Genomic DNA, 13,434 nt, shown 5'->3' on the forward strand with positions numbered 1-13,434 from the left:
CTCTTCTCTCACTGTGTTCCAAGCATACCAGTGCACCCTCTGATTCCATTTGCTTGTCTTCTTTTCTTGTGGTGACCCATGTTTCTCCCTATGATGAATATGCTGTCTAGATTACTTATTATGTTTATTTATTGTTTATCTCAAAGACCTCATGTTAGTATCCTTGTACAGGCATCATAATTTACATAGGCAACACAGATTAAGAATTTCAGAGGTTAGACTTTGAAAAATTATTGGAATATATCCTAGTGATAACTCTGAAAGTATTGACTATAACCATGATTATTGGGTAGGAAATGAATGTTTATTCATGCCTAACAAACACTGTGGCTGCTGTGCACATTTATAATCAAGAATATTTTCTAATTTACTTGTTCAAACAGTTGATTTAATTGAGTTGTTTGACTAAATTCACCATTCAGGAACTGATCAGCCATTGTACAGCATTGACTGTTCTATAACCATCTCTAGGGTGGCCAATGGTCTTCTCCTTTTCTTAGTTTACTCCTTCCTAAAGATGCTAGGAAAAGACACAATATATCTTTGTTCTAATATTGATATTGACTTAATTCTGTAGCCCAAACTCTTTGCTCAGGCAATTTTACTCAACATTTGTTTGCTTTTCTTGTTTGCATCTTGGCTTTTGTCTGTCCACAGTGAGACTGAATGCTGGCCAACTTCTTGCTCATAATATCTTCATTCTCAGACTTTTGGAATGTGCCTGTCAAACTGGAAGTGAGTGTTAAATGTTGTGATTTCTTTTTCCTTGGCAAATTTCAGTGTCTGGAAATTTTACTTAAATTCTACAAAGAAACTTTGTATTCCTGGAATGTTATGGTGTAAAAAATAAATAGCCATGTCCATGTTTGCTGTTGCCTGGGAATAGTCTATACTTGGAGGGACCAGAGGGAAAGTATTGGTGCCATTCATCCCAATTTTGTCACCCAACTTCACCAAATTATTCCACCATATAAGGCAGCTTTCAAGTCTTGTCAAGAAGATATCCTGTTAAAAACCAGTATTTGGGTTCAGGAATAAAGATGACCAAACACAATAGACTCCAGGACTTCAAAATTTATGTACACAGCGAGACTTGGCCTGAATTTAGGCATGAAAGGAAATGCTTCTTTGACATTTCCTTTCAAAACAAATCAACACCCAGGACTGTTTTTAGAGTCACCATTCAGGAACTGTTCAAAAACATTTTACATAGAAAATTCCCTACCCTTACTACCTGGAATGCCCTATCGTCTGTGATGTATTATTCCTCTCCAAATTTAACTCTGCCTTACTTAGAGGTAAAAGAAGCTGAAATCTGGTTTACCCCCAGAGTGCCATAGAGCAGAGGAAAGTACCTGCAAAATATCATATGAGAAATGAACAGTAAATTTGCTTCAAGGAACTAAAAGAATTTGACATAGAAATGTGCTATACCACAGCTGGTACTGCTCAGTGATACAGTCCTTGCCTCTAAGACTTCACTGTTTCAGGTTTAATGCTGAAGAGAGGTAAAGAAAAGATGCTCTTGTTAACATGTATTTGTGTGTATGCTCATTAAAACCTAAGAAAATACATTTACAGAGCCATGTTAGAATAGCTTATCTTCTGTATACTCTTGTCCTTTAAGTTCTTATGTTTAATTTTTCTTTCTAATAATTTTAAGATACAGATTGCATTTGTCAACACCATCTGATTAAATTACTTTCTTTTATGTTTACTTTTACTTAAATTATTTCACAAAATGAAGAATTATGGCATTGTCTGGAAATTTTTTATACCATTTTACAAGGGAGAGTCATAAGCACTGTGTCAGGGTGTTATGATATAATGGCTTACTTTTTTATATTAATTCAAAAATTAGTCCTGACCTATAAGAATAAATTATCTTCTGTTTAACGGAGTACCATGTAATCTTGTGAATAGTCAAAACTGTATGTAGTAGTTCCCATTTGCAAGAAAGATCTTCCAAAACTTAATATTGTAGTCCACAGACAATGGCTGTGTGATATATTAGATTCTGTAATGTCTCCTTCATTTTACCAGTTCAAGAAAAATATAGGCTAGATGGGAAAATCATGTGGTCCTTGAATTCAGACCTTTACTTATATGTGTGTGTGTGTGTGTGTGTGTGTGTGTGTGTGTGTGTGCTCTTGGATATTATAGCAGATATAAACAAACACTGTATGAATGGACTACATTGTCATACCATGGAGTTTCTTCTAACCACATTCTTTGGGAGGAATAATTACAGGGTGAAAATGGTGCATAATTTCTGCCCACAGTGTCTGTCTGTCTGTCTGTCTGTCTGTCTCTCACTCTCTGTGTGTGTGTGTAGATAAATAAACACCTACTATTTGTTATTAAATAATCAATACTATATTTGTGACAAAATATGTCATTAAAACTGAACTATTCATAGGACTCCTTTTCCTACATTATCCATATGTGACTTAAAATAATCACAGGTATCCTTAAATGAAAAAAGGCCAGTGTTGTAAAGATGATTAGCACATCACTTCAGGGGAGTTAAGAAGTGATGCAGACAGATAGATGACTATCACATAGGCAAAGAATGTACACAATTAGAAGTTAGAAGAATTAAGAATCTTCCCCCTAGAGCCTACCAAAAACACATGACTTTGCCTGGCCTCTGATTTTGGACTTCTTTTCTCTAGAATGGTCACAGTAACACTTTTTCTTGTTTTGAGGCATTCACTTTGCTGCAATTTGTTTATAACTCCTAGAGACAATATAGGTTACAAAACTAAGGCTTAAGTTCAATAGACAAGGAATGGGATATCAACCTCAGACATCTGGTCAATGAAGAGCATTAGGCAAGTCACTTAATGGCCTGATTATTTCCTGACTCATCAGTAAAGTGGGTAAGTAGTAGCTTTTTTTCCCACTTATGTTTGGATTTGTTAGCATTGAAAAAAATCATAGGGAGCAAACATTTCCCGATGCTAGAGATCAAACTCATGTCTGAAATTATCCAAGAGTTATTTGAGGAGAGTTATTCAACTGAAAATTTTGAAGACATAAGTTTTGAAATAGTTTCATAGGTCACAAACAAATGTGGAGGAAAAACTTTATCCATCTCAAAGGTTGGAACTAATGTCTTCTTGACTGCCCTCCTTTCTCCTTTTCTGAAATATCAAGTTCCATTCAAGTAGCTTCTTCATTTTTCAGAAGCTAGAGGGATGCACTCAACACATCATGGATATGCAGCAGAACTCCTCTTTTATGCAGCAAATACCTAGGAACAGGTCTAACTAGACTGATGAGACACAAATATTTCATTTGTTGAGATCTCAAGAAATATTCACTTCTCTGGGAAAGGCCTGAAAGATCTCTTTCACACAAGTTGAGTAAGAGAGAGAATGTTACTGCTGCTACTCAGTGATATCTGAAAAAGAAGGGGACATTTCAGATGATAGAATAGTGGAATGCTTATTTGAAGATTTGACCAGCAGAGACATCTACAACAGACATTATCCTACCACTGAATTCACAGGTAAATGAGCCAGCAAAACATTGCATTTCTGAAAGGTAACTTCATATTACACTTTTGGATATCTTATTTTCAGGTTCTCTGTGTCACAGACTGGCCTAGGAAGTACTCAACACCTTTTTGCCCTTGTTGATCTGGTAGCTCATTAGCCATAGGTAATAGCCATAAATAAATACATATTCCCTGGAAACTCTGTTCAAATCCAAATCTAGTAAAAAGTAGTATGAAACGTAGAAACTGACCAGAAGACAAGACCTACTAAAAAAACAACATGGAAAGTTAAGACCAGGAGGGTATTTATAGTTTAATTTCCTGTTTTAGAACTTAAAAAAAAAAGAAAGGAAAATAAATCTCTCCCTGAGTTCTATGGTAAGAGATACTGTTTGAATGCATAGCAATTGGTTCATAGTCTTTTAATTGTAAAATTTGCCTAGATTCTGTTTTCCTTTAGAAAACTGTTCTGAGAACACATGTCTTGAAAAAACCCCATTGGGTAGGATTTCCAAATGAAATGTTCCCAGGACTGAGGCAAAAACAATCATGAGATTTTGAAGGCGGATCTTAGTGAATCTAATCTACAAGACTGAACACAAACATATATATTCATTAAAGTAAAAGAAAAGTATAGCTAACAAATTCTAGTATATATCTTAATGTGAACAGCTGGAAAATATGTAAATTGAGGCATGCAACTTGTAGTTTTGTGTCACATTAGAAAGTATACTTGAAAATGCTTGTCACAGAAAGAGCTACTTTTCCCAATCTTTCTTTCTTTAGGTTAGTAATGGTGCATCATTTCTAGAAAAGCAAAGTGTATTCTTACAAGATTAACAATGACTTTCCTCATGCTAAATATCCCATTCTTCTTCATATCCTGAGAGTATAACTAAGCTCTCATTGAAAAGCATGTAAATAGATTTTGAATATGATTTAATATTTTAATTGGGTCTTTTAAGGATACACCTTAGAGTCAGGCAGGAGAAAAGAGTATCTATGGATAGCTGAAAGACTGGGAAGGATAAATAAATACTCAGTCCCTCTAGCTATGTCCTCTATTATTTTTTATTAAATACACTGTCAAAAGTTCTGAAAAATTAGTTATAGATGATTGATGCAAATTAGAATGGGAAAAATCATGGTTATGCTATTATTTGTATACTATTCTGACTCTTCAAACCAAGGTTTAGCCCAGAAACAAAGCTAAAATCATTTAAAGGGGTAATAAGAAACAGACATAAAAAATGGACAGATGATAAACCAGGTTAGACTCATTTTTCCAACTACACATTCAAATACTTAATCTATAAGCTTCTGCTCTCTAGCTCTCCTCCCTGTATCTCTTATTTAATGAAAGCCGGAATATAAATACTTTTATACTTCTTTAAAATAGAGCCATGAGAAGGAAGGTCTATGAAAGTGAAGTGAAATCAGCTGGGCATATTTATTTTGGAGTTCACACACACTGCCACAGAATCTAGTACAACTATGCTGACCTAGATATAAAAATGCTCAATTCTGCACCCGGAACCACTTTCTAGAAGGAGCTAGATAGAAGCCATTTTAGCTTTATAGACAGCATCTATCGCAACTGTACAATGCTGCCACTGTAATAATCAAGAAGGAGAACTGTATAATCACATCATTTTGCTTCTAGATACTAAAATGGGAAATTCATGTAGTGTTTCACAAAATCTGTTCATTTCTGCCTCATATAGATGGGGCATATAGTTTGCTGACCCTGTTCTAAATGTAGCCTTTCTTAAATCTCTTAGGAGCGTGCCTCCCCATTAGGAATGCTCTAACTGATTCTCGAATTCTTCCTATTTGGGGTTAAACATGTTATCTTTATAAACAGCAACAGGAAGCTTCTTAAGGATCAATATAAAACTTAATTGCAAAATATCTTTTGTTTTTTTCACTGGAGTTTAATAGTTTTGAACCAAATATATAGCCTTTGATCCATTTTGAGCTGAATTTGGATTTTGATGAAAAAATGCATGTTTACTTTCTTTCTTAGGCGTAGAGGTATCTTGTTTTCCAAGAATAATATTCTCTCTCTAATTTATGCTGTTGCCTCTTGCTCTAAATGCATGGATTTATTTCTGTGTTTAATATTCTATCTCTCCCGTCTGTATCTGATTCCATTGGTTAGCACCATGTTGATTTGGTCCAGTAGCTGCACAGTTTACTCGTAAGTCATATAATACACCCTCATCCCTCATTTTCTTTCTTAGCATTGCTCTTACTACCAAGGCTTTTGTGACTCCATAGAAATTTTAGGAACATATATTTCAATTTGTGTCAAGAATATTATTGGAAGTAAAATAAGAGAGGCAATGCTTCAAAATATTGAAAGAGACAAAGATATTTTGGATAACAGACATGCAGCACAGGAATGAAACACAAAACTAGAGAAAAGCATCAGCAAAATTAAAAAGCTTCCGCTCAGAGGAGAAAGCACCAGCAGAGTGATAAGCCACCCTACAGAAATGATATCTGAAAACTATCATTTGTTGAGGATATCATAACCAGAATCTCTTAGAGAAATAAAACAAGTCAGTACACAAACTCTAATAATCCACTTTTTAAACAAGAAAGTGGTCAAAAGGCATAAAAATTATGACTTCTAGCATGTAGATGAGCGAACTGTAGCTTTGTAAGACTAAAGAGCTGCCAAATGCTAGGTCAGCAGTTTATGTTTATGGGAAAGTAGATCCATGGCACCAGACAAAAGCACTGGTAAGGTTGAGAAAATTGAGGACCTGCAGCAATTCTCATAATGGAGAATGGTAGGCATTTGTATCTACTCCTGTACAGGTTCCTGTTCTGGAGCACATGACCACGAAACCTCACTAAGGAAATCGTGACAACTGGACATATAACACAGAAACCCACAGTTCTCCATGCGAATGGGGTATCTAGATGGACCCCAAGGGTTTAGCTAATAAGCTTCCCTTCCCATGCATTCCTCCTTGTAAAAGGTATTTAATCCTGGTGTACCTTAAGTAAGTTGTATGCATCATTTTCCACCATACACAGTGTGGACAAGCAAGGACAGTCTCCTTCACTAAAGACCACCACAGGAGGAAGCCTTAATCATAGAGAGCTGAGCATAAGTCTTCCACAGAAGGCCTCTTAACACTTACCCTGAGCTAAGCCTGGCTACCCCCTCACTCAGGGCTCATCTCAGGCCCTCAACCCAGTTCTCCACCAGCCTAGATTTTCAGTGGCATCTGGGTACACAGGAATTTGAGAACCACAGCCTCTGTCCCAGCTCTTGCCATTTCTTGCTTGGAGAGACATAGCCTGGGAACCCTATCTTGGGCTGAGCTTTTGTCTCCTTTGAACTATATTTCAGCCTCCCTTAAGGTTGTCACCTCAACAGAAAGAAAGAAACTTAGCCAAGTGCCTCTGTGTTTTCCCTCCCTAAGAGGCTTTCTGACACCCCACTGGCAAGGCAGAAACACAGAACCATATATGTGTGGTGCTATGTTTCAAAGACAGAACCTTGGCCACTAAGTTCATGGCTTTACTGGAAATTGATAAGTATTAAAATTTCCGAATGATAGAAACCATAAAAAATAAAATCTACACTTAAATGTAGATTTTTAATTATTACAAAATTCTCCAGTATTTCTAATTAATTTAGCATCAGCAACCAAAGTAATTCACTCTGTATTACAGTTTCATGACGAGATATGACTAAAACCATATTCCATGGATACTACTTGCTGCTATTCCAAAATCCTTTGCTTATATAAGTCCACATTTAGTAATAAAGAACAATTATAATTTTCTTGGTATAATTATTCTCTAAGACAAATTCAAATAGAAGAAATTCTAATACTCAAATGAACTAGGTTTCTCTATGACAACCAAGAGCCCACAAAACCACAAAGTAGCCCACAAGTAGCTTACAAAACCAAAGATTTACCTCTCTCCCAATACTATGGGTCAACTCTAATGTACTCTGTGCTACATTATTTTAGTACAGGACCAAGCACAGCACCATTATTTGGACCATGTCCAAGAAACTATTACAGTAGGAAAATTCAGCCCTGAGAAATGAAACACTGATAATTAATGCCTGGGCCTATACCTAACCTTTATCCCTTCTAGTTTTGCTGACTGGAACTGATCTCTAGTCTTTCTTCTAACAGGAGGTTTAGGCTTATGGACAGCATAAGTAACCACTGACAATTCCTTTCAGAATTGTCTGTGCCGCAGAGCATGGAAATCTAATATATAAGCCTAGATACTTTATAGAATGTATAGATATGCTGTAGGACATCTGGAGATGTAGAGCCAACATCTGGGGTATTTGAAGCCATTTGTTTTAAGATTTCTATTTATTGTATGTGTATGAAATGTTTTAACTATATCTACATATGTGCTCCATCTGCATGCAGTACCCACAGAATGTAGTCAGTTAGAGCCACGATATAGGTAAGAGCTGGGAACCAAACCCAGGTCTTCTTTAAGAGGAGCAGGACCTTTGAACTGGATTCCATTGCTCCATCCTACCCCCTACATGCCTGCACCATGTGGAGCCGTATAGAAATGGAAGTTTTAATGAGTTCTTCTAGTAATAACGTTTTAGTTGACATTTGAGAAATGATACATGTTAAGAACTCCAGACTACTTCAATGATTTAAAACAAAGTAAGACAAACAATTCCCACAAACCCTTTTATTGAGAGTTCTAGGAATTAAAGACTATGTCTACTTAATGCAGAGGCATGAGCAAGTCTCAAACATTTCAAGCAGAATTTGATTTCTGTGATAACACTGAGTTTGAGTGCACTTGTCAGAAAGGCATGGACATAGAAATGCTTTCTTCGGTCAGTGTAGCATTACTCATGCCTTAGGTCTCTGAGGTACCTGAAACATCCCACCTGTTGGTTATAATTGGGGCTCACTGCCACTCAGACACAACAAATTAAAAGCAAATTTTGTTTTCAAAGATGTAGCCTCGTGAGGCCTCTCTTCTTCTTTCTACTTAAAGTTCTGTGTTCTTTATCAAAGGCAATGTGTTTTCTCAGGAAGCTTTGAACAGATATTTTTGCCTAATTTAGCAATGCATAAACTTCATAGATTTTAAGAATTACCGATTTAAAAATCATCACATACCATTCATTTCTGTATTCATAACATTAAGATTTTTCTAAAACCAATTAACTTTGGTCAATGTTTGTGCCAAGATGATCTTGGGGTTTGACAGCCAATAAACTAGAGAACACTGCTACCTCATCCAAGTCACCAGGATGATGTTTTTCATTGTTTGAGTGATGTTCCATGTTACTCTATCTTTGCTTGTTTGGATATTACCACTAGGGACTTAGTTGGATCATAATGTTATTTACTGTTCAGTAAAACTTGAAAAATCTTTCCTGTATAGAAAACTACTACATTTGTATGACACATACCCTTTTGGGATGCTGAGGTAAAATATACAGCCTCCGACTTTGAAGAATTTGCTCTCTAATGGAAAGTAAGATCTGAATATATGGTTATCATATGGCCACAGAAGATTCTTTCATAAATAGTTAACCCAGGGCCATCAGTTTTACTGAAAATGTGAAGCTTCTGTTAAATATGTAAGAATGTGTGAGAATAAATGGAGAAACATAGTGAAGAATGACTCTCAAGAGAAAAAAAATACTAGGCAAGAAGTTTGGGGAAGCCCTTGGTCCTGCCAAGGCTGGACCCCCAGTGAATGGGATTCTGTGGTATTGGGGGGAGGATGGGGAGGGGACACCCATATAGAAGGGAGGGGGAGGGGTTAGGGGAATGTTGGCCTGGAAACCGGGAAAGGGAATAACATTTGAAATGTAAATAAGAAATACCCAATTTAATAAAGATGGAAAAAAGTTCATATATATTTGATATACACTTATGGCAAAGGTGACACCAACTATCATGTGACTGTGCAGCTTGTTTTTACAACGCAACTGGGAATCATGAACCTCCCTATGTAACAGTGGTTACAAGGCCGGAGCCACAAGGCAGGCTAGTACAGAACCCTTCTGGTCTCCCTCTGTGCTCAGAGCTGGGGCTGTTCCACAGCCCTCCGACACAAAATCAGCTTGCAGAAAGCTGATCTGTCAGGAGCACTCTCCTCCTAAGCTCAAAGCTCACAGGTAGAACCCCACTTTCTCTCCATTGACTGTCTAAAGAAAGACACATCAGGAGTGCATGGAGTAAAGGAGATGCAGGGCAGCCTAGGACAGGACTCTTCCTGTCTGCATCTGCACCCAGAGCTGTGGCTGTCCCACAGTTCTCGGTTCCAAAATCTGCTGACGGAGAGCAGGTCTACCAGGAGATTTCTCATGCCAAAGATCACAGGCGCAGAGGTTCACAGACCCAAAGGAAGGACAAGCTCCAGTCAGACACAGCAAGACCAACTAACATCAGAGATAATCAGATGGCGAGAGACGAGCACAAGAACCTAAGCAACAGAAAGCAAGACTACTTGGTGTCATCAGAATCCAGTACTACCACCACAGGAAATACTGGATATCCCAACACACCTGAAAAGCAAGATTCAGATTTAAAATCACATCTCATGATGATGATAGAAGACTTTAAGAAGTACACAAATAATTTTCTTAAAGAAATAGAGGAAGACATAGGTAAACAAGTAGAAGCCCTTAAAGAGGAAACACAAAAAATTCCCTTAAAGAATTACAGGAAAAAAAACAACCAAACAGGTGAAGGAATTGAGCAAAACCATTCAAGAATTAAAAATGGAAAAAGAAAAAAATAAAAAATAAATCACAAAGGGAGAGAACCCTGGAGAGAGAAAACCTAGGAAAGAGATCAGGAGTCATAGACACAAGTATCACCAACAGAATATAAGAGATTGAAGAAAGAATTTCAGGGGCAGAAAATACCATAGAAAACACTGTCAAAATAGTCAAAGAAAATGCAAAAAGCAAAAAGCTCCAAAACCAAACCATACAGGGAATCCAGGACAAAATGAGAAGACCAAACCTAAAAATAAGAGTTATAAAAGAGAATAAAGATTTCCAGCTTAAAGGGCCAGTAAAAATTGAACAAAATTATAGAAGAAAACTTTCCTAACCTAAAGAAAGAGATGCCCATGAACATACCAGAAGTCTATAGAATTTCAAACAGATTACCAGAAAATAAATTCCTCCTATCATATAATAGTCAAAACATCAAATACGCAAAACAAAGAATATTAGAAGCAGTAAGGGAAAAGGGCAAGTAACATACAAAGGCAGACATATCAGAATTATACCAGACTTCTCAACAGAGTCTATGAGAACTAGAAGGTCCTGGAAGATCCTGGACAGATGTCATACAGACCCTAAGAGAACACAAATGGAAGTCTGGATACTATATCCAGAAAAACTCTCAATTTCCACAGATGGAGAAATCAAAATATTCCATGACAAAACCAAATTTACACAATTTTCTTCAAATCAGTCATACAAAGTATAATAAATGGAAAACTCCATCACAAAGAAGAAAAATGCAACCTAGAAAAGCAAGAAAGTAATCTTTCAACAAACCAAAAAGGAGATAGCCACACAAACATATTTCCACCTCTAAAAACAAAAACAACAGGAAACAATCACTATTTCTTAATATCTCTTAACACCAATGGAACCAATTGGTTGATAAAAAGATATAGACTACCAGACTGGATACATAAAGAGGACCCAGCATTTTGCTGCATACAGGAAACGCACCTCAGTGACAAGAAAAACACAACATGAGAGTAAAAAGTGGGAAAAAATTTTTCCAAGCAAATGGTCCCAAGAAAGCAGCTAGAATAGACACTGTAATATCAATAAAGTTGACGTTCAACCAAAAGTTATGAAAAAAAGATAAGAAAGGACACTTCATATTCAACAAAAGAAAAATCCACCAAGATAAACTCTCAATCCTGAAATGCTCCAAATACAAGGGCACCTACATTCATAAAAGAAACCCAACTCATTCTTTGAAACCACAATTATGCTTATACCTAAACTACACAAAAGCAATACAAAGAGAACTTTAGAACAATTTACCTCAATGCCAAGCAACCAGAGCTTCCAGGGACTAAGCCACTACCTAAAGACTATACATGGACTGACCCTGGACTCTAACCTCATAGGTAACAATGAATATCCTAGTAAGAGCACCAGTGGAAGGGGAAGCCCTGGGTCCTGCTAAGACTGAACCCCCAGTGAACTAGATTGTTGGGGGGAGGGCGGCAATGGGGGGAGGATGGGGAGGGGAACACCCATAAAGAAGGGGAGGGGGAGGGGTTAGGGGGATGTTGGCCTGGAAACCGGGAAAGGGAATAACACTCAAAATGTAAATAAGAAATACTCAAGTTAATAAAAAAAAATAATAGCAAAAAAAAAAACAATACTCAAACCAAATTCTCACAAACCGAATCCAAGAACACCTCAAAACTGCCATTCACCATGATCAAGTATGCTTCATTCCAGGGATGCAAGGATCAATATACGGAAATCCATCCAAGTAATAAACTATATAAACGAACTCAGAGGAAAAAAAATCACATGATCATCTCATTAGATGCTGAGAAAGCATTTGACAAAATTCAATACATCTTCATGATAAAAGCCTTGGAAAGATCAGGAATTCAAGGCCCATACCTGGATATAGTAAAAGCAATATACAGCAAACCAGTAGCTAACATCAAAATAAATGGAAAGAACTTGAAGCAACTCCACTAAAATTAGGGACTAGACAAGGCTGCCATTCTCTCCCTATCTATTCAACATAATACTTGAAGTCCTAGCCAGAGCAATTAGACAAGAAAAACTCCAAAGGGATACAAATTGGGAAGGAAAAAATCAAAATATTACTATTTGGAGATGATATGATAGTATACTTAAGTGACACCAAAAATTACACCAGAAAACTCCTACAGTTAATAAACAAACTTTAACAAAGTGGCTGGGTGTAACATTAACCCAAATAAATCAGTAGCCTTCCTGTACTCAAAGGATAAACAAGCTGAGAAAGAAATTAGGAAAATGACACCCTTCACAATAGTCACAGATAATATAAAATACATTGGTGTGACTCTAACCAAGCAAGTGAAAGATCTGTATGACAGGTACTTCAAGTTTATGAAGAAAGCAATTGAAGAAGATATCAGAAGATGGAAAGATCTCCCATCCTCATGGATTGGCAGGATTAATATAATACAAATGGCCATCTTGCCAAAAGCAATCTACAGATTCAATTCAATCCCTATCAGAATTCCAACTCATTTCTTCATAGAATGAGAAAGAACAATATGCAAGTTCATTTGGAAAGGCAAAAAATCCAGCTTAGTGAAAACTATCCTCAATGATAAAAGAACCTCTGGGGGAATCACCTTTCCTAACATCAAGCCACATTACAGAGCAATTGTGATAAAAACTGCATGGTATTGGTAAAAATTAAGGCAGGTAGATCAATTGAATAGAATTGGTGGCCCAGAACTGAGCCCACAGGCCTATGGTCACTTGATCTTTGACAAAGGAACTAAAATTATCCAATGGTAAAAAGACAGCATTTTCTACAAACGTTGCTGGTTTAACTTTCGGTCAGCATGTAGAAGAATGCAAATTGATGCATTATTATCTCCTTGTGCAAACCTCAAACCCAAGTGGACCATAAAACCAGGTACACTGAAACTAACTGAAGAGAATGTGGAGAAGAGCCTTGAATACATAGGCACAGAGGGAAACTTCCTGAATAGAACACCAATGGCTTATGCTCTAAAATCAAGAATCCACAAATGGGACCTCATAAAATTGCAAAGCTTCTTTAAGGAAAAGGACACTGTGAATAGAACCAAACAACAACCAGCAGATTGGAAAAAAAGGTCTTTACCAATCCTACATCCAATATAGGGCTAATGTGTCATTTATGCAAAGAACTCATGAA

The sequence above is a fragment of the Rattus rattus genome, chromosome 12 (assembly GCF_011064425.1).
Source record: "Rattus rattus isolate New Zealand chromosome 12, Rrattus_CSIRO_v1, whole genome shotgun sequence".
Taxonomy (NCBI): Eukaryota; Metazoa; Chordata; class Mammalia; order Rodentia; family Muridae; genus Rattus; species Rattus rattus.